General features: G+C 43.6%; 1 protein-coding gene across 7 annotated transcripts in view; it reads right to left on the minus strand.

Moving 5' to 3' along the window:
- Nucleotides 1–7,707, minus strand: part of AKAP13 (A-kinase anchoring protein 13) — a 336,674-nt gene extending 328,967 nt beyond the window's left edge. For all 7 annotated transcript variants that reach the window (XM_047862510.1, XM_047862509.1, XM_047862506.1 and 4 more), the window contains exon 1: nucleotides 7,503–7,707. The gene's annotated coding sequence lies outside the window, so the exon portion shown is untranslated. The remainder of the gene's footprint in view (nucleotides 1–7,502) is intronic.
- Nucleotides 7,708–26,719: the final 19,012 nt, after the last annotated feature.

A 26,719-nucleotide genomic window follows, 5' to 3' on the forward strand; every position in this document is an offset into this window, starting at 1 on the left:
GAAAAATAGCACAATTAGAGAAGCCACATTACCTGATTTCAAGATTTACTATAAAGCTACAGTAATCAACAGTGTGTAAAGGACAAATGGAAGACTCACATCAATGGAAAAGAATACAGAATCCAGAAGTAGACCCAAGGTATATGATCAACCGACTTTCAACAAAAGTAATTCAATGGAGAAAAAACAGTCTCTTCAAACAACAACAACAAACACGTTGGAACTACTGCTTATCTAAAAACAAAAAAATAAATCTCAGGGGTGTCTGGGTGGCTCAGTTGGTTAAGCATCTGACTTTGGCTCAGGTCATGAGCTCACAGTTCATGGGTTCTAGCCCCACGTCAGGCTCTGTGCTGACAGCTCAGAGTCTGGAGCCTGCTTCAGATTCTGTGTCTCCCTCTTTCTCTGTGCCTCCCCCGTTCGTACCCTGTGTCTCTCTGTCTTAAAAATAAATAAACATTTTAAAAAATTTAAAAAACACAAATATAAATCTCAATCCATGCCTTGCACCATTCAGAAAAATTAACTCTAAGTAAATCATAAAACTAAATGTAAAATTTTAAACTATAAAACTTCTAGGAGAAAATTCAGGGGAAGTCTTTTTGTTTAGGTTAAGCAAAGATTTTTCAGATACTACACCAAAAGCACAATCCATTAAAGAAAAAACAACTGGAACATTACCAAAAGAACTGCTGTTCTAAAGACAATTATTATTAGGAAACAAAAAAGCCACAGACAAGAAGAAAGTATTTATAAACCATAATCATGTATCTGATTCTAAAATGTATATACAACTCTCAAAAGTCAATAATAAAGCAAATAATTCAATGTTTTTAATTGGCAAAATAACTGAATACATTACCAAAGAATGGCAAATAATCACATGAAAGGATGCTTAACATCATTAGTCACTAGGCAAATGGGGAAAAAAAAAAAAGGCTACATTCTGTATGTTTCCATTTGCATGACATTCTTAAAAAGGCAAAAAACCATGGACACAGAAAACAGATCAATAGTGTCCAGGGCCTGGGAGTGGAAAACGGGTTGACTACAAAAGGGCTCAGAAGAATTTGGGGGATAAAGAAACCATTCCATACATATCTTGACCGAAATAGTGGTTATGCAAATGTATACATCTGTCAAAACTCCCAGAATGCTACTGAATTTTACTGAATGTAAATTATACATCAAATAAAGAATGAGAAAACAGAGACTAAAGAGATAACAATGTACTGAGTAAACTTTGATTTTACCCTGGTTAAAAAAATTTTAAACCAACTGTAAAAAGATATTTGCAGGACAAACAGGAAAAGTTGAAGATGCACTGAATAATATTACTAGACTTGTTAACTTTTTTATATGTGACCATTGCATTTGGTTATGCTGAGCACAAAGATCCAGATCCACAAACATTTTCTATAAGAGGCCAGATAGTGAATGTGTGGCTTTGTGGGCCTCATGGTCTCTAGTAACTATTCTGTCACGGCAGCACCAGATTAGCCACAAGCAAATGAGTACTGTCATGTCCCAATAAAACTTTATTTAAAAAACAGGCAGTAGGCCAGATTTGGCCTGAGGGCTACAGTTGGAGAACTCCTAATATAGACAAAACTACAATGACATAAAGCAGAGTAGCAGTTGCCTGTGGTGAGGTAGGCAATGGGTAAGGGTTGAGGGGAAGAAGTGGCCAGAGAGCGGCATGAGGGAACTTTCTGGAATGATGGAAATGCTCCATATTTTGATTATACTGTTATCTGTATGGATACATTTGACAAAACTCATCAAACTCTATATACTTAAAATGGGTACATTTTATCATACAAATAGTATTTCAATAAACTTGATTTGTTTTAAAAAATTATTCTTTCCAGCTAATAGCATCAATAATGTGAAAAGCACAGCCTTCGAGCCAGAATAATCTTGAGTTCAAATTTTAGTTTAATAGATATGTGATCACTGTCAAATCACTTTGGGGGCTGTTTCCTCGTAGTAAAACAGCTTAACAATGCCTGACTCATAGGCTGATTTTCAAAATTAAGTAAGAAATGTAGGTATCAGGTGCCTGGGTGGCTCAGTCAGTTAAGCATCTGACTCTTGATTTCAGCTCAGGTCATGATTTCACAGTTCGTGAGTTAAACCCCATGTCAGGCTCTGCGTTGAGAGTGCAGAGCTGGCTTGGGATTCTCTCTCTCTCCTCTCTCTGCCCTCCCCTGCTCTCCCTCTCTCTCTTAAAAAAAATAAATAAAATAAAATAAACGTAGGTAAGACACACAGTATAACATTTGGCACATAAGAGACACACTCCTCTGATCTGACTAAACCAATTAAAAAAAATAATTGAAGAAAATGAGTCAGTAAAGATCAGACAACCACACTAGCCTTCTTTTGTACTCTTGAAATATTCTGACATTCTTTGTTCACTGTTTATTGTGGTTTAACCTGACTTCAGGAACTGGCATCCAATGTCAGTTTCTGTGATTTCACAGTAACTTGGGTCTAACAGCAAGCATCTTGAACTGAAATTTCTTTAGAAATTTACTCCATGACAAACATGTTATAAAAGGAAAACTGAGAAGAGCCAAAAGAAAAATGTATCAATTTTCCCAAGCAAGGAGAATGACAATAAATACGGTATATTTTAACTATATTTTATAAAGAAAAACCAATATAGTTGGATGTTTCCCCCTTTTCAACTAGGATTTAAATTTTATCCAAACCACTAAGCAACCAATAAAGTTACCAAATGATATAGCATTTGTATAGCAATTTATCACAAGGTTTCACATAACAATAGCATGTAGTAGATAGAAGATGATTTATATTAAACGTGTTTTTATTTTACAAGTAAGAATCTTATGTCTGAGACAGATGAAGTGGCTTGTTCAAGGACATACAGCCAATAATGGCAAAGTCTGAATGTGAAGTCAGATAGGCAGCTTCATATCATGTGATTTTTCAGAGATCACCATCCGAGAATCATCTTGGGTTCTGCAAAATTCTTTACCTAACTCCTACATGCTTTCCCCCTAACTCGGCATCTTTAGTTGTCTAAAAGATAAATCAATTACATACAGTGTGACATACCTAACCCTTCAGGAATAACTAACTCACCATTTGGGATTGGTAGAAGCTACAGCAGAACACGGGCTTATGATGTCACTAGAAGTGAAAATTCAAAAGCATGTTTCCAAAAGAGCCTACGGGGTGACATAAATGGTAAACTGGTAGATTCCTCACACTTTCTCCTTTTCCCCACCCCAATAACCACATCACAGAAACAGGTTGATATCCACCTTTCCCAGGCTCTGGACACAGCTCTGCGGGGTAAAAAAAGGAAAGTATGCCATCACTCCACATAAATGTGCAAACAATCATCTCAGTACCAGGTAGTCCACTGTCCCCAAAGGCCTGACAAAATGGGTTATCTCTTCGTCTTCTATTTATTATGTCCCAATCAACCCATGGGTGGATTTCAAGACCATAGACGGGAGGATGTCCAAATGAAACCAACTCCCTTCCACAAACAGCTTCCTCCTCTCTCCCCATTTACAGTGGTAAGACAGGCTGACAGTGACTCAGGAGCCCGCTTCCAAATGGATGCCTGTCGCCACCAGTAATAACCAAGTCTATTCAAGTGCACTTAAATATTAACTTTGAAAGAAAAGATTATCAGAAAGTTCAAGTTTATTCATCTCGCTTTGTCAGGGATGTTTTTTCCTCAATCTGAGAGTCTGATCAGATAAAACTTTTAAAGGTTTACTATAAACCCTCCATGGCTGAACTTTTTACCCTTATTTTATTAAAAAAAAAAAAAAAAACTAATGGCAAGATGAGCTTCAATATACACAAATGTCTATCACAGGGGCACCTGGGCGGCTCAGTTGGTTGAGCATCCGATTCTTGATTTCAGCTCAGGTCATCCTGGGCTCATGGCATTGAGCCCCGTGTCAGGCTCTGCACTGAGCGTGGTGCCTGCTTGAGTTTCTCTGTCTCTCTCTGTCTCTCTCTCTCTCTCATTCTTTCTGCACCTGTCCCTCCACCCCTGCACACTCTCTCTCTCAAAAGAATTTTTTATTAAATTTTTTAATGTTTATTTTTGAAAGAGCGAGAGAGACAGAGAGAGAGAGAGAGAGAGCGTGCAAGCAGGGGAGGGGTAGAGAGAGAAGGAGAATCTGAACACAGAATCTGAAGCAGGCTCCAGGCTCTGAGCTGTCAGCACAGAGCCCAACAAGGGGCTCGAACCCACAAACCACAAGATCATGACCTGAACCAAAGTCGGGCGCTTACCCAACTGAGCCACCCAGGCACCCCCAAAATAAAATTTTTTAATTAAAAAAAAAAGGAATGCCATTACAGATTAATAGTTCTAAAACAGATCTATTCTATTTGGTGCTGTGAGTATTGTACACTGAGCCAGTAAAACTGATTTGAATCACTGCTTCCTTCCGCAATTGGTGGCACCTTCAAAGGTGTTATCTTGAAGGGGAAGTAAGCGATTTGCTCACGTCTCTGAATTGTATTAACACTGTATTAACCCCCACTCCAGTTCTGTCTTACACAAATTTGAGAAATAGTCATAATCCCTCTCTCTCTCTATCATGTTTCAAGACTAAGGTAAAATAAGATAGAAAAGGTAGAACGGACTGGAAAACTCAGATATCCTATTACAAGTGTTGAAGATAATCCATCTCTCACCATTTCCTAAACACTGGAAACGCATAAGGTCCCAAGCCATTCTGCAAATCCCACTCCAAGACCTGTACGGTGAATGAGAAGATAAGTTTCTACTGCCATTCAGGTCAACTAGCCCCTTAAATGAAAAAAATAATTGCATTTAACTAAAGAACACTCAATTCTCCTTTATGAAAAAAACAGCTAAACTGCTAACCTCAGAAGCATCAGCTTCTAAAACTGCTTCAAGTCACATAAAAAGGTATCAAAATTATTATTACACCTACCAGGTAATAGGCACCTACTTAATGTCTGGCACACTATTAAGTACCTCACATAGTTTCAGTTATTACAAAGAACAATGCCAAGTATGGTACCTTACACGGTAGGACCCAGAAGCTCGGTGGGATCAAGTGACCTGCTCAAGGCTCACAACTAGTCTGTGGAAGTGTGGGGATCTGAATCTCAGTCGTAACTAGCTCCAAAAATTGCGTATTCTTTCAAAACTGTGCGACCTCCCCATTTCACAATAGAAGAGGCAGAGATGTGAAATGCTTTGTCCGGTAGCCTTAATCATTTCACCAAAAAAGGGAGAAAATTTCTACATGAGAACCACTTTTTGAAAATCCAGGGTGCAGTATTTAAACTTCACTTCTTCTCAAGATGTAATTAGCAGATAAAAAGAGACGTTAGAAATCCTTTTTAAAGTTAACTAAATTTCATCACAGGTCTGCAAGGGAACAACAGTCGTTCTGGATAAGGTCCCAGAGTTAGTGGTTCTTACGTGCACTATCGCTAACTCAGTACCAAGCACTTCGCCCAATCCAAACGCACACTGAACACCTGTGCTGTGTTAAGGCTCCTTCTTGGCAAAGAGGGTACAAAACTAAGGAAGAAATAAGGCCCATCACCGCCCTCAAAGAGTTAACAGATTAGGAGTCCATTTGTACTACAGATACAGTGGTAACTGTAATTAGGCAAATAAATGAAGTGTGAGAAATCCTAAAACAAAAAGTGTGTAGGACGCGGTATCACAGCTTAGAGAAGGAAAAAGCAACTGGCCTAGCTGTCCCATTTCGTTGGAAGTCCATTTGTTTACACGATGTCCCTCCCTGACAATCCCTTCCAACCTCCGTGAACCTCCATCCGAACAATCGCCCTACGCAGGCGACTGCTCTAAGAGCAAGGATTGTGACTCCTAAAAGTGACCTCGTTGTTGTCATTTAAATGTACAACGCTGATGCCACAGACACATTTTTCGTTAGCTTCATCAGGTGAAGAAAGTTGGTTTTTCAAGGTAAAACAAGGCCAACCGAACCAGAAAAAACCAGGAACCCTAACTTCCCCACATTACTCACTCGGCATGAGAAATCAATCAAAACAAACTGGCACACACAGTCTTTCTCAAATTTTTCTTTTTAATTTGGGAGATGGCAATGGGATATAACAACTGGTATTAACGCATCCTGGTCAGTGTACCACTACCCCAACTGGACAGGCATTTAAGCTGGTCCACCTAGGGGACTTAAACATCGTAAGCCAAATTATTCTCACATCATAAGCCAAATGAACCAAATTCTGTAGGATTGAACCCAAAACCTGACAAGGATTGTATTTAATGCAGCCCGCAAATCACCCAAGAGACCAAGGAATACAAGAACTAGAATAGTAATTTATCTCAGCTGATCATTATTTCTTTGCAAACTTGCAAAAAAGTCACCTTTCAAAAAAGGCAGCATTTGTCCTGATATGAGCAATCCAAAGGTTTAGAAAAATAGAATAAGATGCTTCTTCTGAAAATAAAGGGGCGGGGAAGTGGGGAGACTGGAATTAAGAAAAAAAGGCACTGCTTTTTCCTTTAGATGTGTATGCCTGAAGCAATAAACTCCCAAAATAACTTCACCCAGGAGTATAAAAGCTGAGAAGGAACACAAAAACATTGCTCAATCTAACTTTCATTGTGAATTCCTCAGTCCACAGTAATATTTAAAAACGTAAATGTGATGAAATCATTCTGTTGGAAAACTACGTATTTCCAAACAAACAAACAAACAAACAAACAAACAAAAAGGCCAAAAAACCTGTCTATCCTTCCTTCTGGCGAAAAAAATTTGAGAGTTTTCCCCATTTAAAAAAAAAAAAAAACTCTTCTCATATTGGTTAACTTTGAAAAAAAAAAAGTGTCAGTAAGTCAAAAACAAATGTTTTGTTACGGCTCGAAGTATGGCTGCACTTGAACTAGGTGGAGAGCTGAGCCCGCTGCCCTGTCCCCGTGCAGGTCCCCTCCGGCGGCGCGGCCCCGACCCGCTCCGCCCCGGAGCGAGCGCAGGAGGCGCCCCCCGGAGGCGGGCGCGGCCCGGAGTGTTTACCGTCCGTGTCGGCCCGGGGGGAGCGGCTCCCTCGCGTCCGCAGCACTTGTTCGCGCACCCCGGGGACAGGAGGGACCCTCCGAGGAGCCGTGGCTCCCGGGGCCGGGGGTGCGGGCCTCGCCCGAGGGGACCCCAGTGTCTGTGCCCCGCGGCCGCGCCCCCGGCCCCGGGAGTGGGGCGGCCCCGAAACCGGGCTGCGGGAGCCGGGAAGCGCGCCGCGGCCCCGGAGCAGACAATGAACGAAGGGGCGATGCGAGGGGGAGGAGGGGGCCGCGGAGGCGGGGGCGCTCCCCAACGCCCATTCATCCCCGCCCGCCCCCTCCTCCCCCCGCGGCCCCGCCCCCCTCCCGGCCCCCGCCCCCAGGAGAGGCCACAGCGGGAGGGGCCCCGCGCTCCGCGCCCGCGACCCCTCCCCAAATCACAAAACTTCCCCCAACTCCGCCAACTAAGTTGCGCTCTCACCGTGCGGCGCCCGGGGCTCCCCCGCGGGCCCAGCCAGAGCAGCTCCGCACCTTCGCCGCCGAGAAGGACAATAGGCGGCCGCTCACCCAGTAGCGGCGACGGCTTGAAGCTGCTACTTCGAGGCGACGAGCGGGCGCGACGGTCTCAGCGGAGCCCAGGAGCTTCACCGCGGCTGCTCCGGCTCCGCGTTGGCCCAGCACACAGCCCCAGCCCGCTCGCGCATGCGCCACAAGCTGCTCAGGCATGGGCGGGGCACCTAGGGAGGGCGGTAACGCCTACGAGCCCTCCCGTGAGTAAACGCGGAGAGAGCGGCCGTGAGCAGGGATTGCCCTTCAGAGCTGCCCATCAAGCTCCGGGAGGCCAATAGGAAGACACCTAGGCGGTGCGTTCAGGTTGCTAAGGGAGGCTGAGGTTGACCGCCGCTGCTGCGCGGCGGCAAAGTGATCCAAGCCGGCTGGCTGGCAGAGGCTGCTCTGGGAAATGCCCTCCCACCCTCTCCTCGCCGCCCTATCTCCGGAAACCGCCCTGCCTGTGTGTGCCAGTACTTACCTGAGCTGTAGCAGTTACTACACACATACTGAAATGATTTACTATTCTATTTCCTTCCACTTGCAACCGGAGAGTGAGTTTACTCTTCTGGGTGTCAGTGCCTCTGAGAGTCATTGTTAGGTAGTCAGCAAGTGTTTTATTGGATGGATGACTGGATGCATGGATGGCTTCCTGGCGGCATCAGGACTGTGACAGTGCATCCCATGAACTTTTGGCTAAGCGATCACCACAAAATCTTACAATCCTCCAGTTGCAAAGGACTTCAGAAATTACCTGGTGGCTTTTGAGAAACAAAATGCGGCCCACTGGTTCGAAGAAACTTCATTTTGATAGTTGTGTGTGGGGGTGCGCCTGTGTTTCAGTGTGCATTACACTGCGTATTAGGAGGGAAAATGCCTATTATATCAGACCATTATTTCACTGATGTTATTTCTTAGATTAAACACAAAGTTATAAAAAATGAATCCAATTAAAGAAAAATATTAAGTAAAAAATGAAAACACTTTTTATGCAGGTCAAGAACGTGCAAATTGATAGCAATTTAAGTAAGAACAATGGTTACTAGGATTAAAGTGTATGACTCTCTTTTTGGGAACCCTGAGTGAGGCAAGCTCATGACCCAGGACCTGAGAGAGAGGTATTGCGTATACATGCTGCATGTATCAGTCCCTTCCATTGTTGAGTGGCTTTGTGTCTTAGAAGTGCTCCTAGACTTGAGCTGAAATTTGCTTCCCTGTAAGTGGACCTGGTTCTCGCATATATTTTCCTAGTTTACCTTCACAGAATGAAAAATCTAGGCCAAACATTCCCAGTGCTTCATGTGATATTATTTCCCAACGACCTCATTGTGCTGCTCACCATCCTCAATACTCACTCTAATCTCTCCTTGTCAATATTTGAAAGGTGGCACACAGAGAGGAGTCTCCTAGATCCCAGCCCTGACTCTGCCACAGAGGAGTCCACCATGAGCAGGTCACCCCTCAAGAGCCTCTGTCTCCTGTAAAGCAAGGGACCTAACCTAGAAAATCACTTAGACCATAATATGTGATAATCCCATGGTCTTCTCCTACAGCCTGGCTAAGTCTGTTACAAAGGCAGCAGCAAATAAATGTTACCATGTCATCTTTCTAGTGACTGCTGACAATATCATTTCCTGTTCCCTGCCTCAGCAGGATTTACACCTTTCTGGTGGGCTGCATGCTACATCCAGGGGCCAGGAGGGGAGCAACACTTTTTTAAAGTTTACTGTGCTACAAATCACCTGGGTAATTTTGTTAACTGTGGATTCTCAGTACGTCTGGGGTGGTATCTGGGATTCTGTTTATCTAACAAACTCCCAGGTGATACTGATGCTACTGGTCTGGGACCCCGCTTTGAGAAGGGTCTTCTCTAAATTTTCCAGACAGCTGAGTTTTGCATCTTCTTTGGGAAGTCCTAAGCAGTTATCTACAAGGCTGGCACTTTCTTGTTATTCAGATATTAGTTCTAATACCCCTCCTTAGAGGAAACATCCTTGGCTGGCCTATCGAAAAAAACTCATTCTCAACCAGTCCCTCTCATGCATATGACTCAAATTGTTCCATAGCATTTATCCCAGTCTGAAAATAGCTTATTTGTGTGTTTATTACCTCTTTCCCCCACTATAATGTATGCTCCCTTAAGTCTGTTTTGTTTAAACCCCCCCCCCATTCTCTTCCATCTATCATAGTGCTGGTGGAAACAGGAAGAACTCAAAAGTTTTGCACGAGTGAATTTGTACAGAAGGAGCTAGTATGAGGGGTCCTCAAACTGAGTGTCCCTGATACTAAAGATTTGTTCTTCCAAAGGACACCAAATATCCACATCCAATGTGCCCCATTTCACCAGAAAGTGATGTAGTGGTTAGTAATTTTCTCACTTTCCTTAAGTAACTGTATAAGCCAGGAAAGATGCCAGGGCCTTATCAAGCAGTGGTAGGATTTTATGTCTCTGAACTATCTTTCCAGTTGACTTACAACTCTTGTTAACCTTAGAAATAATGTTGGCACAGGGCGCCTGGGTGGCTCAGTCAGTTAAGCTTCCAACTTCAGCCCAAGTCATCGTCCCACAGTTCATGAGTTCAAGCCCCGAGTCAGCCTCTGTGCTGACAGCTCAGAGCCGGGAGCCTACTTTGTATTCTGTGTCTCCCTCTCTCTCTGCCCCTCCCCAGCTCCCGGTTGCACTCTCTCTCTGTGTCAAAAATAAATAAACTTAAAAAATAATTTAGAAATGACTTCGGCACTTTTATTTTTCCAGCAAAAATAGGTTTATTTGGGAACAGCAGAGAATTGCAATTTTGGACACATAAGCTACAGCAGAACCACAGGCAAATTGCAAGACAGAAGGGAGTCACTCTTTTATACAGAAAAGAGGGCAGTGGGAAGGTTGTTATAAACAAAAAGTCCCATGAAGTAAACTGGGAGTTCAAAGTATAGTGGCTTTTCATTGGTTGAGTTGTGAGAGTCTCTCATTGGTTGGGCTGTTTCCAGGAGAGGAAGAAACGCTTCTTCCTACTGGGATCATGAACTAGCATCCCTGTGCAAGGTCTGGCTCAGATCTACAACTCACAAGGAGTGGTGGCTCATAAGTCCTCCCCTTGCCCACCCACTGACTCCATTCTAAATGAGGTTTCCTGTTATTAATTTTCACACTCTCTAATCGATTTACATGGTTTCTAATCTCTAAAAATATAGCAAGGATAAGTTCCAATTTACAGAGTCAGTCCCCGGTAATGCCAAAGTAAGGGGAAAACAAAATCAACACAGTTGGAAGGGACATGAATCTCTCTTGGTTTCTAAAATGTCAACTTTTGGAAATCAATCAATCAATCAATCAATCAGGAAGCACTAGAACAAACTTGTCTCAGGGCTCTACTTTCATAACAGTGGACATTTTATTGCTTTTGTGGTACCAATAGTACCCTAATGTTGCTTTGAGGTAACTTCCACTTTCAGCCCCTTGCTTGGAGAAAAGCCACCACCACCCACATCCCCAATTCCATGGCTTTAGCGTGTGATCAGACCAGAGACAGTCAATGCATTACATACAAAGGCAACAATTATTAGTTCAGGGTTAGGCACATGACCCCAAACACACCAGTTAGGGGCAACAGAAGTAAATTCTACCCTCTCTCTGAACTATCAGGGTAGCTGATTGTGTTTTTCTCAAGTGGAACCTGGAAAGACACGCTCGTCACCCATCTTGTCACCAGGAGGAAAACATCTCTTTCAATGAAGCCAGCATGGTGAAAAGGGAGAGAAATGAAGAAAAACAATGCCTAGGTGGCATCGATTGAACTGAATCTAGCAACACCTGAAGCCAGGACAACACATAGAATTTTCAATCACGTAAGCCAAAAAAGCCAGCCAGGGTGGAGAATTCCATCATTTGCATCCACAAAGTTTGTGGTTACTTATCACTGGTCAATTCCCTGACTGGCTTTCCCTTTCTTTTTTTATTTTTTTAAGTTTATTTATTTATTTTGAGAGAGAGAGAGAGAGAGAGAGAGAGATGTGGGAGGGTCAGAGAGAGGGGGGGAATCCCAAGCAGGCTCCACACTGTCAATGCAGAGCCCAGTGCAGGACTCAAACTCATGAACCGTGAAATCATGACCTGAGACGAAACCAAGAGTCCGATGCTTAACAGAATTAAGCCACCCAGGCACTCCTCCCTGGCCAGCTTTTCAATTCAGTTCACAAATAGATTAGCTATTGAGAGTTTACTGTGTGCCATGAGATTAGAGATGAAGAACAAGGTTCTTGGCTTTCAGGAACTCACAGTCAAATGAGGGAAATGGGCAAGCAAGCCAGCAAGGAAACAGAAATGTCAGCACCCTTATAGAAGCAAACTCAGGGTTCTGGGGGCACAGAGAGAAGAACTTCTGCTTACAAAGTTCAAGAGAGCAATCAGGAGGATGTGACAGTTATGCCAGGTCTCAGAGGACAATTAACTGGGTAAAGAATGGCAGGGCAGTGCAGGAGGCTTGGGTGCGTGTGCACAGGTAGCAGAGGACATTCCCAGAAAAGGAAGAGCAAATTCAAAGACATGGAGGTATCAGACATAGAGCACACATAGGAAACTGGAGAGGGAAGGAGTAGAAGTGAAGAAGTGAAACTGAGGGCAGTTAGCCGAAGCCAAGTTACTAAGGAGAATGGCATTTACTCTAAAAGAGGCCCCAGGGGTGGGGCGTGGGCCTGGGTGGTTCAGTCGGCTAAGCTAAGCGTCCAACTTCAGCTCAGGTCACCATCTCACAGCTTCTGGGTTCGAGCCCCACATTGGGCTCTGTGCTGACAGCTCAGAGCCTGGAACCTGCTTTGCATTCTGTATCTTCCCCCTCTCTCTGGTCTTCCCTCATTCATGCTCTGTCTCTCTCTGTCTCTCAAAAATAAGTAAAAGTTTAAAAAAAATTTTTTTAAAGAGGCCCAGAGGAATTTCAAAAGATTTTAAGTAACAAAACAATGATGAGAACAGATTTTTCATCTTAGAAAGATCACCCTAAGCACCCAGTGCTTCGGCTAAATTGAAGTGGGGGATGAGGATAAGGGTGGGGGACACGGAAATTTCCAAGAGAAACTCTCCAAGTGAGAGGTTTTGCAGTCCACAACTAAGTGTTCACTTCTTGGGCTCCAGAGGGAAGCTTCCTTTGCTGCCTAACAGCAATGTATAGTGAGCCACGTATGTGATTTAAAATTTCCAGGGAGCCTGGGTGGCTCAGTTGGTGAAGTATCCGACTCTTGATTTCGGCTCAAGTCATGATCTCGAGATTGTGGGATTGAGCCCTGTATCGGGCTCCATGCTGACAATGCAGAGCTTGCTTGGGATTCTCTCTCTACCTCTCTTTCTTCCCCTCCCCCTCTCGCACTCCTGCTTGTGCCTGCATGCTCTCTCTCTTAAAATAAATAAAATTTAATACATTAAATTAAATTAAATTAAATTAAATTAAAATAAATAAAGTTTAATAAAGTAAAATAAAATATTTCTAGGAACCACATTTAAAAAGTAAAAAGAAACAGATGAGATTAATTTTGATATTTCACTTAACCGAGTATGTCCCAAAGAGTATGATTTTAACATGTAACCCATAAAAATTTAGTAATGAGGTATTTTACATTCTTTTTATCATACTAAGTCTTCAAATTAATCCAGTGTGTATTTTACACTTATAGCACACCTCAATTCAGACTTGCCACATTTAAAATGCTCAAAAGTCACATGTGGCTGGTGGCTACTATACTGGACAGTACAGGTCAGGCTCACTGATTCACATATTAAGTCTCCATCTGGGAATTTGTTCCAAATCACATGTGCCTGGGGTCATAATTCCCCCACTATTTCTCTTTCACTTGCATTACCTGATTTATTTTTCACAACCCTGGGCTAGCATCATCATCCCCCTTTTCAAAGTCACTCAGGCTTAGAGAGGCTAAGTGGTTTGTGCCAAATCACATAGCCACTGATGGGCACAGCTTACCTTCTAAGGGTTGAAAACTAAGAAAAGGTCACTAACTCCAGCTTAGAATGGCACAATGACTAGGTCCTCCCTCATTTGGGCTCTCTCAGCTGCCCTCTTCCCATCTCCATTTAGAATTATGAGGGTTCAGCCTATCTCAACAGAGGGGGTGCTTCATAAAGACCTATTTAAGCAACCAATCCTTTGTTCATAATATATTCCCATCACAGATTTCAAAAATTCTACAAGTACGAACTAAACAATGTTGAAAACACAGCATAGAATTAACATGTTGAATTACAGATAAATGCATAGTAAATGGTGTTTATCATTACAACGATTACCACCCAAGACAGTTGTAACCTTTTTAGGGATCTTGATGTACATTCTTTGCAAACAGTCCCCTAAAAAGGTTTTTGCTGTTTTATATCCCCACTGTTAGGGTGTTAGAGTGCCTAACCTCTCTGACTTAAGTTTTTCTGGTATTAGAAAGACCAGGGCTTGGGGTGCATGGCTGGCTCAGTCAGTGGAACATGTGAGTCTTAATCTCAGGGTCGTAAGTTCAAGCCCCATGTGGGTACAGACATTACTTAAATAAATAAACTGAAAGAGAAAGAAAGAAAGAAAGAAAGAAAGAAAGAAAGAAAGAAGAAAGAAAGACTGACCAGGACTTTAGAAGCAGTCAGGGCTGGGTTTAAATCCTAGATGCTCAAATTCTTTGTGAAGTGATCACTCCTACCCAATAGCCACACAATGATAAATTGATAAAACAACACATGCATAACCCTTAGCACTTTGGCTGGCATGGAGTGCTCTGCCCACTTTATTTTTTCTTAATTTTTAAAAATATGTATTCACTTTTGAGAAAGAGACAGGCGTGAGCAGGGGAAGGCAGAGAGAGAGGGAGACACAGAATCTGAAGCAGGCTCTAGGCTCTGAGCTGTCAGCACAGAGCCCGACACGGGGCTCAAATCCACAGACCGTGAGATCATGACCTGAGCCGAAGTCAGACACTTAACCAACTGAGCCATCCAGGCGCCCCTTGCTCTGCCCACTTTAACTCCCTCCTCCACATCTCCCTCTACAGACAATAAGAAAATGACAGTCTAGGAGTAGATCCGATCATGCAAAAAAAAGTGCTGTTAGAGAAATTCAGGGAAACATGGACCCCACAACAATTATAACGAACATTTCCCAAAAGTGCATATTATCATGTATCGGCCTCTCCAATAGATGTGATAGCCACCTAGTTTCCTGCCCCTAGCCTTTAATTAATATGGGCCAGATGTATGCCCTTAGTGATTGGGCAATTTATTTAATTTCTGAAACCTTGCTTTTCTCCATAATGATCCTTCCAACAGTAGATTTGCTTAAAGGCTGCTCATGTGTTCAAATCAAGCTTCTAAAGGCATTATATTTCCAATGGTAGAAGAGTTATGGGCTGTTGGGTTGATGCAAGGGAGGGAATCGCAAAAGACTCAGGATTAAGGGACCACCCTGGCCTCAAAAGAAGTTATTGCCATATTTCTCAGTCTTGAGTCAAGGGAATTTAATTTTAGACACGTAAAAGGGTTTAGAGATTCCCTCCCCATAACTGGAAAGGAAAACCAGAGTCACTTCGGGGGGAGGGGTGACATTATTTTGATTCAGTTAGGTTTGGCTTGGTGTTTACTTGGAAACTTGGGTTCAGTTTGGAGAAGGTGGAGACTTATTCTGATTTCAGAGAGATTTATGGGCTGGCTTAAGAACCGCACATTTCATCCTATTGCTTCTCTCTTTATGCCCAGCCTTTTCCAGTTTATTCAGCTGCTCTCATAATTACCCCAATTATTTATAATGGTAGGCTTCTGAAGCTGGCGTTAGAGAAACACCATGTTTTTTGAGCCCTTAAACAGCATTTAATGGAAATGGAGGTCAACAACTCATGTGAAGCCCAAACTCGGGTTTTCTTGGGCAGATTTTTTTTTTTTTTTAATTTTGTTTTCAGCTTTAATGCACTATCTTCCCCCAAATTGTATGGAGTTTGCAATATTAAAAGAGAACAATTTTCATGTACACACAACTGTTACCAATAACTACAGTTTCAGCATGGCTTCAACCAGATTTTCTTTTCTTTTCTTTTTTAATAGAACAAATATACCACTTGTACTTTTAATGTTTTTAGGTCTTACAATATATGTATTCCCAGATACCAAAGTATTTCAGGAAAGAGCTGGTCAATTTGAATATGACTGAGTCAGACCCTTATTTTTTCCCTACTTTTCATTATCCAATGTACAGTTCATATTCAGGCTTTACCAGTTGTCCCCATAAGATAATAAGTTGTCTTTATAGCTGTGCTTATTATTTTCTTTGAGGATCTGATCAAGACTCATGCTTTGCATTTATTAACAATGACTATTCAGACTCCTTTAATTTAGAAAGGATTCCCATCTTTTTTTTTTTTTTTTTTTTTTTTGCTTTTGCTTTTTGTCTTAGGTAACATTGACTTATTTGACCTTATTTAGGTCAATTGGCTTTTAGTTCATTGCACAATCTGAGTTTTGTCTTATGAAGCATCATTTACTATTTATCCACTGTTATGGACTGAATGTTTGTGCCCCCTAATACCCATATTTTGAAGCGCTAACCCCCAGTGTGATGATATTAGGAGATGGGAGCCTTGGGAAGGTGCTTAGATCATGAGGATGGAACCCCCACAATGGGAGTAGTTCCCTGATAAGCAGAAGAGGGGCGCCTGGGTGGCTCAGTAGGTTAAGTATCCAACTTTGGTTCAGGTCATGGTCTTGCAGTTCGTCGGTTCGAGCCTTGCGTCAGGCTCTGGGCTGACAGCTCTGAGCCTGGAGCCTGCTTTGGATCCTGTGTCTCCTTCTCTCTCTCTGGCCCTCCCCTGCTCACGCTCTGTCTCTCTCTCAAAAATAAATAAATAGATAGATAGATAGATAAATAAATAAATAAATAAACATTTAAAAATTTTTTAAAAAAAGAAGAGACACCAGAGCCTCCTTTCTCTATGTGAGGATACAGTGAAAAGTGGTCATCTGCTAGCCAGGAAGAGGGCCCTCACAAAGAACCAAGTCTTGTAGCACATTGATCTTGGACTTTCAAACCTCCAGAACTGTGAAGAATGAATGTCTGTGGTGCAAGCCACCCAGTCAGTGGCATTTTGTTACAGCAGCCTGAGCTGACCGATACGCCCACACTGCCATCATTTGAGTCGTTTCCTTAGTCAAGAAGGGAAAACGGAGGCTTCCTAAATCTCATCTCCAGCCTAATCTGATCACTCCTGTGAGATTTCAACCTGCATTCCCACCCACTGCAAGCACCTCTTCACCTGGATAGTCTGCTGAACCACAAACTCAGTTCCAAAAGGGAGATCTTCTGTCTCATTCGCTCCAATTCCTGCTTTCTCACCTCCTCAGTTCCACCCACTCATTTCCCACATTCTGCCATCACAATCACTTTTGCAAACGAGGGCCAACGTTTCCTTTCCTGCTTTTCTCACGTTCATTTGACCAACTTTTGATGGAATGATTGCGATCATCCCCAGCTGGTTTCCCTACCTCTAAACCGTCTCCACTAGTCTATATTTCTCTCTGGCACAGAGTGATTTTCCTCGAGTACAGCCCTACTCGTCCCTTCCCTGCTCAAAAAACTTCAATGGCTCCCAGCTGCTTACAGAATAATACTAAACACTTTCACAGAGAATCCGAAAGTAATTGACTTCCAGTGTCTGTTTGCACAAAAGCTTCATTAAACATCTTCTCTACTGGCACCCAAATCCCTGCTCAAAGCCTCCCACTCTCTGCACGTAAACAGGTCTTCTGCTTTCCTGAGAGCATCAGAACTGAGTGCCTGCTCTTGGTTAGCTGTGCTTTCTAGGAAGGCTTCCACCGTCTAACCCTCCTGTTTAATGTCATTTATCTCGATCCTCTCTGGAATTTTATTTTGTAATTCACGCTTTCTGTTTTACATCTTTAGTCTTACCCTCTGCCTTCAAGCTTCCTCAAGTTTCTCCTATCCTAGAAATAAATAAATAAATAAATAAATAAATAAATAAATAAATAAAACTGCTACTTAACTCATAGAGTTGCTATAAGGTGAAATAAGAGAATATAGATGAAGCCCTTAAGAACAATATCTGGCACCGAGCAAGAATGTGACAAATGTGGGCGCTTATTATTGCTTTAACTATGTGAATGACTGCCAGATCTTTATCTAGAGCTCAAGGCACCTTGTCTAGTATTCAAGGCACTAGTTGTCCTTTATTGACTGCCCGGTGACTCCCAGTACCTTAAAAATAGATGTCCAGAAACAGCATCTTTGTACTCGTTAAGACTCTTTTGGTTCACTGGCTCAAGAAAAAAAGAGAGAGGAAAGGTTGAGTCCAGAGAGAGATTTCGAGCAAATGGCCAAGGGTACCATTAGGAATCTGTCTCTCCCCACCACCTTCTTTGTCTCTCCCCATCTCCCTCTGCTGCCCTCTGTCTCGGTTTCTCTCTCGGAATGCTCTTCTCTGATAGTGACAATATGCCCATGAGAAGCTCTAGGCCCCTGCTCTATCAGCTCTGTAGCCCCTAATGAAATGAGGGTTTCTGTACCCCAATACTTTCACCGAAAGTCTCAGGCTGGGGCACCTGGATGGCTCAGTCAGTTAAGCATCGGACTTCGGCTCAGGTCATGATGTCCTGGTTCATGAGTTCAAGCCCTGTGCCGGGCTCTGTGGTGATAGCTCAGAGCCTGAAGCCTGCTTCAGATTCTGTATCTCCCTCTTTCTCTGCTCCCCACCCCTCACTCACGCTCATGCCCTCTCTCTCTCTCTCTCTCTCTCAAGAATAAATTAACATTAAAAACTTGTTTTTAAATAAAAAAAAAAAAGTCTCAAGACTTTCTTTGGCCCAACGTTGATTGCATGTCTTTCCTGGAAGACATGGCATTGCAGGGAGATCATCGAAGAAGGCTTAGCTCCCCATAATCTTTATCATCCCCCCAGTTTCAATGATCTATTAATCTGACAAATTGATGAACAAAGAAAGCTTAAAATTCTACCACCTCACCATTATATTAGCACTCTTAAGCAATACTATATGATATTTGTGGAGTCAGCCCTGCCGGCCTGGGAGATAAAACATCCTCTTCAGTCAGACCTGGGTCACATGTCCTCCCATTGAGTCAAAGATGGTGTCAGTTACACCTGAGTCACGTGAATTGAGAATGTGGGAAGGGATGTGTATTTAGAGGAAAAGTGAAACAGGTATGGATGCTGGGAAGGCGAAATCAACAGATGCCTATCTCAATCACCTTCCCTCCCAAATTCATTCTTTCTCCTATGTTCCATCCTTCACCAAACTTCACCAAAGGCCACCACTTGGTCTGAAACCTGCAACTCACCTCGGATACCTCCCTCTGCCCAGCTCCAAACATCCAGACAGATGCCAAATCCTTCTGACTCTCTAAATTCACACGCCCAGAACATGTCCTCTTGCCCTGTTGATGTGGTTGCCTCTACACACAACTCCCTCCCATGGCATCCCTGCCTGGCTAATTCCACAAAGCTGAAAAGCCAGCTCAAGCCCACCAGCTCCATGAAGCTCCCAGTCCAGGAAGAGTCAGAACAGTCACCTCGTTACAGAAAGATACCTCGGGGTCTCACTTTCTTTCTGGGAGCTGCTTTCACAAATGTATCCACATCTCTCTAGACCAAGACCTTTGGAGCTAGGAAGCCTTGGAGACACATGTGGGCTAAATGCTGGCCTTCACCTCCTGCCCCTCTCTGCCCTCTCACCACACATCCACTGCTCTTCACACAAAGCAAGCTCCTGGCAGATGCCAAAATTGCCTAAATGTGGAAGCCTATTCATCGAGAACTAAGGCATCAGAGAACGTTTGTAAAATTTCACATCTGTGCCTCAATTTGTGAAACTTCATTGAGGTTTATGAAAGGACTATTTGATTTTGTTTTCTTTCCCTTTTCTGGCTTCAATTTGGATTTGATGGGTCTCTGTCACATTAGCTTGAGGAGGCCCTCTGTTAATGCACTTAAATGTTGACCTATAGACCCCAGTGGGTGTATGATTCCCAGCTGAGCGGTGACTGGAGGCTTTGGCCTCCGAGTGCATTAGCGACAAAGCTTGTGACACAGGACACTGTTAAGCTGGGGTAATTTTAGCCAGTCTCTTGCGGTAGATATCAAATCTATTTGGAAATCTGCTTTATTCTCTTTGTTTTCCTCTTGAAGATCTTCGTCTCTCTTCTTTCATTTTTAGTACAACACTACCTCCTGATTTTCTACTTTAAGTATTCGGTGACAGAAAGACAGCAGCTGTATAGAGCACACACACACTCACACACACACGGAGACGGATTTTAAAAGTCAGCCGAACCAGTCTAACTTCAGCATTGTTGCCAAGTGAGAGAGGAGCCTTCAAAATAACTTTTGTGTTGGGACCCTGGCCTGTGTGTGCTGACAGTTACACATTCCAGCTTGTCATTTGTCTCTGACTTGCTTTCCCAAATGCTTCTACTGAGTTATGCCACTTATCACCTGCTTAGTATGTGACACTTTACCTGCCAAGACAAATGTCAATTAGAAAAGCCTCCCAGTGAATGAGGGCAGTACAGGACCGCAACACAGAAAGTCTGGGCTGTTTTTTCTCCGAATCCACTTTCCAAGTTTGCTTTCCAGATCTTGCCTGTTGCTGGCGTTGGTGGGATTTTTATTTTATGCGGGCCTGTTGTATTTAGGTTACAGAGACAGAGCCTCTCTGTAACCAGGATAAACGGGTCCTGATTCGTAGGACAAACTGCCCTTGAAACTCCAAAACCCTGACAGTAAATTTGATCAAAAGAAGTGACCGTGATTAAAAACAAATGTTCATAAACGTTGTGGAGCTACCAAGCATGAGGTCATCAGATTTTCAGGGCACTTCTATGGATTTCTCACAATCATAATATTTTTTTGATTACTTGAACTTAATGCTCTTGAAAGTGAGATGCTGACAGCTTCGGTTAGGGCCAGAAATAGAAAGCAGGCACCGCGGTGTCTTCACGGCGAGACTTTATAGCTATAAACTACTTCTGCTAATAAATTTTCAGGGCTGGGTTACAGTCCTCACGCTGTCTCATGCCTGACAGCCTCTGAGAACCCATTTTTTTGGAGGAAGATTTGCTAAAAACCATGGCTCTGGCCCTGCAGGTAAAAAGAGAGCCCATCAATCGGGTCTTGGAGTTAATACTCCCAATTAAGTCCAACGCTATCACCTCCAACACCCCCACCACCAAATGAACCTCAAATCCTATCTAGCATGAGGTTCTTTGACAATCTTAATTTCTGCAATGTAACTTCCTCTTTTCTGTCAGGGTCGGGGGGTGGACATGGGGCAGCGTCATGAATTCGTGAAAACAAATCGTAAAAAGCAACTCTGGGGGCACTTGGGTGGCTCAGTCGGTGGAACGTGCAACTCTTGATTTTGGCTTAGGTCATGATCCCAGGGTCATGGGATCAAGCTCCATGTTGGATTCTATGCTAGGCATGAAGCTTCTCTCTCTTCCTCTGCTCCTCTCCCCGCTGGTGCTCTCACACTCTCTCTAAAATAAACGAATTGTAATAAAAAAAGATTTAAAAAAGCAACTCTGACCATGTTACCTTCCTGCTTGGAATGCTTCAAAGTCTCCCCATACTTTTCACATTAAAGTCCAAATTTTATAGCTTAGCTCCCCAGGCCCTCTGTGATCTGACCTCTACCCACCTTGCCAGCCCCTTCCTGCCCCCCCCCCACCATCTCTGTGGTCCTGAGGCTCAGAACAAATGGTGATTGCACACCCCATACCCTGGGTATCTGCTGTTCCCTGTGCAGACAAAGCCAATCCTTACCTTCCTCCTGCACCTGGTGTACAGCTGCTCGCTTTTTCAGGCTTTCACCTGCCCCCAGTTCCCACCATGCCTTATTCCTCCCCAACTCACTCCACACACCCCAAGCAGATCCCGAGAATCCCATTTAGGCACTCTTCCCGGGACACGCTCACCACTCCATCTTTGCCCTTGCAGATCTCACCACAATAACCTTATTTGTCTGTTTCTTTCCTCCAGTCAAAGATTCGCAACTCATTTATATATCCTCATCTCCTTCCTGGTTCTGTCCCTACCACAGAAAATGTGCTGAATAATTTTTATTGAATGCAAGAATAATTGAATTGCCCATTCTGCTTCTGGAGCACAGAGTATCCCAGAATGCCCAGTGCATTTCTAATCTATAAGCCTTATGTTAGAAACAACAGACGACATCCGGGCTCTCAAAAGGTCTTAACGATCCACAAAGAGGAACAAGTCAGCCTAGGAGATTGGGTGACAAGATAGAACAATGACCCAGACACTGTCCTGGGCACTTTATATGTGTGTATGTATGTATGTCCTGGGCACTTTAACGTGTACTTTCTCCTGTAATTTTCTCAACAACTTTCCAGGGTCGGCTTTATTTTCTCCACTGTTACAGATGAGTAAGCTGCTCAAAGCCCATGTACCCAGGAAGTAGCAGAGCTGGGATTCATTCCCAGATTTTTATGATGCGAAAAATTCTCTTCCCCTTCCACATAGCACGGATACATAAGTCCTTCTTCTTTCTCTAAGAGGGTCTGGGTGAAGAAAAAATTTCGTGGTTTCTGTCTTTTGAAAGAAAGAAATACAGATCATTGAGACCTACCGGAGCCTAGGTCTTTCTGGGGTTGGAGCAGAAGGTGATCCTGAAACCCCACGATCTCTGAGTTTACTCGCAAACTTCAGATTCAAAGAAAGAAGTGGATCTGGAGACATCGGGATAAAAGGCACAGCACAAGGAATACAGTTGATGGTATTGTAATCGGTTGTGGGTGACAGCTGGTAGCTACAACTGTGGTGAGCACAGTTAATGTGTGGACTTGTCCAATCACTACGTTGTACACCTGAAACTAATGTGACATTGTGTGTCAACTACACTTAAGTTAAAAAAAAAAAGCCTGGAACAGGACATGATGGGGAGAACGACGAAGGACGGACGAAGGTTTTTTTCACTTTGGTTACGTCTCTGCAAACGCAATTTATTGCTTTTAGCATAGCATGCAGTCATTGTACTGACATGCTAGTTTTGGCTAGTTCAGGTTGCAGATATTATTTAATAATACAGACACATCTGTGCCCCTGTTTCAGATGCATTATATGCACCTTTGCTCAGTGCCTGCGTACAATGAAGAGCAGACACCACCAACATGATTGTAAGTCTGTCTTCGGCCCCAGTCGCCCCCAGAGAGGTTACTCAATGACCGCCGTACCAGTGACCTGCTGGGTTTGTCTCTCTCAGGCGCGGGTAGAACCGCCCTTTCTCCCCAGGGCAGTCCACTCCAGGCCTCTGGAGTTTGTGAAACCAGCTGCACCTTGGCAAGCCCTGGCCTGGGATTAACTTGGCAGGAGATTATTCTGAGGCTTCTCTGACTCATAACTTTGGGGCTAACTCTGAGCACCAAGCCCCAGCCCTGCCTTCTTTGCTTTTTCTCCATGCTGATTCACACTGGGTTGGGATTTTATTGTCAGCAGTCATAATTGTGCATGGGTGGGTTTTAAAGACGACAGGAGACCAAGTCTAGGGCTTCTGCTAGCTTTGTTATTCACTGGGTCGTTTTGCTTCATTAAACGGAGGAAAGGAGGAAGGAAGGAAGGGGAGAAAGGGGGTGGGGAAGAAGAAAGAGAAAAAAGAAAAGAAAGAAAGGCCCCCCTAACCCAAGCTGGAGCCTGTTCTCTTCCACCCTGTATATTTCTTCCCAACCCTAGGAAAGATTTGTCCTGGATCTAGTTCAAGAGAGAGGAAGCCAAGCATAGTAAAAAATATATATGGGTTTTGGAGTTGGCACATCTGAATAATTGTGTGATGGTGAGCAAGTTGATTAACCTCTTCAAACCTCTGTTTCTTTGGCTGTAGAAGAACCATGACGATATCTACCTTGTAGTGTTGTCATGATGGTTGGGAATATGGCAGATAGCGTGCCTGGCACATTAGAAAGCAGATCGTGAATAGCAAGTATAATTGTTACAGCTAATTTTATTAAGAGACCCTTTGAAACAGTGAGAAGGTGGCTTCACAGAGCAGACTACAAAATGCCATCCCTCTGAGAGTGTGGTAGGTTTATGCTCCTCTTGAGTGGGGCGTGGAGTGTGTCAAGCATCATGGTGGTTGGGTCCCAGGGACGGACTCGAGCCCATCAATCGGGTCTTGGAGAGACACCTGGGTCTCTGTACGGGTCTCGTACAGGTCTCTCCATACAGGAGAGAATTAGATAATCCATGGAAGTCAAGTCCCAGGGGAAAGCAGTAGAAAATGGGGGTGAAGGGATCTGTTTGGCTCAGTGGCTGGCAGTTCTTCCATTTGCTATGGGAATCATCTTGTCTAAATCATTGTGACTTGGTTCTCCTATCTGTATCTATCTCTGAAGATTAGAGGAGATCACACGTGCCAAATTGCCTAGTACAAAGAAAGTGTTCAAGAAAACATTGTCTCCAGTGTTAAGGAGAGACTATTTGTAATGTGTTAAGATCAAGTGACGTATGGCATGGGCTTTGGAGTGCTACCGCCTGGTTCAAATCTGAGTTCCACTGCTGTCTGCCTCATTTTCTCATCTGTAAAATGGGCATAACAGTAGCTTGCCTGTCTGTACTTATCACATACTTTTGTTACGAGGAATAAATACATGAGTTAATCAACCTGAGGCGTTTAGTGCATTACTTGGTAGATGTCCAAACACTATATAAATATTTGCAAAATAGGTAAATAGAGGGGTCAGGGCTGGGACAAGAACAGAAGACTAAACCAGAATGGTAGGAAACAAAATGAGTTGACCCTGGACCTGAACAGGGCAGAAAGAACAAAAGCAAGAGCTTCCGGGACAGTTGCCCTAAGCAAAGCTGAAATATTTATGTTTGAAGCGATTTTTTTTTTTTTTTAATTGGCGGCAGGCAGTGAAGTGTGAAGGTGTGTCAGCCCAAGTTAAAGCCCAGGGTCTTGGTGGACACAGTTCTTCCCGGCCATAGACTCCAGGAGAATGCCGTGGTGTCATCGTTAACAGCAAGTCTGTTTCTTTTTTCTTTTTTTAAAAAATTTTTTAAAAATTTTGAGAGAGAAAGAGAGAGCACACACAAGCAGGGGAGGGGCAGAGAGAAGGAGAGACAGAATCCCAAACGGGCTCTGTGCCATCAGCGCAGAGCCCGATGTGGGGCTGGAACTCACGAACGGTGAGATCATGACCTGAGCCAAGACCAAGAGTCAGACGCTGAACCGACTGTGCCACCCAGGTGCCCTGTGAAGTCCTGTTTCTTAGCTTCCCAGATCTGGTGCCTGAGAAGGGTGGCTTTGAACCTCTTCTGGGAGGCTGGGCTTGCTCTGGGAAAGCCCACTCCTCAAGGAAGGGCCGCCGCTACGGAAAGGCACGGGGCTGCCTCGCAGGTCAACTTACTGGGTCGATGGGAAACCGTGGCCACTTCTGCTTCTTCTGCTGTCTGACTTTGGTGCATAGGCAGGAACGTAAAATACTCAAACTCCACGGGTAGAGCCAACTGTGCAAATTCCTGACAGGCAAATTGAGGCCCATTATCTGCAATTACACTCACCCAAATTCCATCCCGGAGAGACTCTGTTTTCTGGCAGAGTCAGTAACACAGCCGCAGCAGCCCTGGTGCCAGATGCATCCCGGGAACGATGCAAGAATGGAGACAAGCGGCCCTCGTGGGGTATTCCTTGCAGCCACCCTCAAGACCTAAATCTGCTCCGTACAACCTTCAAATGGCTCCCACTGCTCTTGGGAGGGATGACCTCTTTAGTTAGGCTTGTCATCCTCTGGTCCATCTCCGTCTTCAACTTCCTTTCCCCTTTCTTTACTCAAGCCGTGCCCAGTGACTTGTTTTCGTGAGCGACCTGACCCCTGATTCCATCATATTGCCCTTCACGAAGGTGCTCTCCCACATGGGACTGGGTCCTTCTGTCAGAAGTAACCTCCATCGCTAACTCCGTGTCACCCTTAAGCACTTAGCTCTGTCCCTTCCTCTTCTCTGAGAAGCCTTCTTCAGCTTCCTCAGGCTGGATTTCACTCCTTTTCTCTGGGCTCACAGAACACAGCACATGGTTCTATGTTTGATTTGTGTGTTTCCCCCACTAGATTTGAGCTCCCTCAGGGCAGGGGCCACATCTTATCAGCTTAGCTTGGAACCCAACACCATTTCCAGCATGATGAGGCATCCCTCCAAAGGATGTCGGCCGCATGAATAAATGCTGTCTTCCTTGCTTTCACACTAATGAGACTGTTCTTTCATTTGGTTAGATCAAAGATTCCTCTTAGGATTGCTGCCCAAACCTACTTTAAACTCAACCAGAGGAAAACCCAAGAAGAGCGTTTCATTGGTATTCTGAGGATAAATTCCACTCACCATGTGCCTTTCTATCTTCAATGCTGTTTAATCTACGAGGGTTGGGTTCCCTAGGTATATAATAGGACATAAAGACTTAATTAACTTTATAGCTTCTGTGTGTCACAGTGCACTACAGAGGCCTTATTCAAATATGATTTGGTGTTAGTCTGTTTGTGATTATTAACAAATCCAAGGGTTTTTATATGATTTCTCTCCACGGTATTTTTTGAACAGTAACTACCAAGAAATGTCTATTTGGAGTAGAAATACAAAAACGTTATTTATCCAAATGAATAGATTCACCCTCACTGCAGCCCCTTTGCAAAGCTAGCCACCTTTCCTGTGATAACACTGTGGTTACTCAGAATATTTTTTTGTCACTGCTTTTTCTTTTTCTTTTTCTTTTGCCTTCAGAGACAGTGATGATGCTTGCTTGAAGAGTGGTCTTGTTACCTTAGAACTCCAAATGACAACCATATTATCCAATGAACTCTCCACCTTATTTACTTTCTGGAAACAGTGTAGGGTTTTCCAAAGGTTGATTACGCACACCTAATAGGAAATCAGGTATCTTAAGTGGTACTGACACATTTTTAAATTGAAAAATTAATAGTTACCTAATTATTTTATTTTATTTTATTATTTTTAGAGAGAGAGAGTGAGCTGGGGAGATGGGCAGAGGGAGAGAAAAAGAGAAACTCAAACAGACTACACGCTCAGCCTGAAGCCTGACCTGGGGCTTGATCCCATGACTCTTGGATCCTGACCTGAGCTGAA

This window comes from Prionailurus viverrinus, chromosome B3, assembly GCF_022837055.1.
Source record: "Prionailurus viverrinus isolate Anna chromosome B3, UM_Priviv_1.0, whole genome shotgun sequence".
NCBI lineage: Eukaryota > Metazoa > Chordata > Mammalia > Carnivora > Felidae > Prionailurus > Prionailurus viverrinus.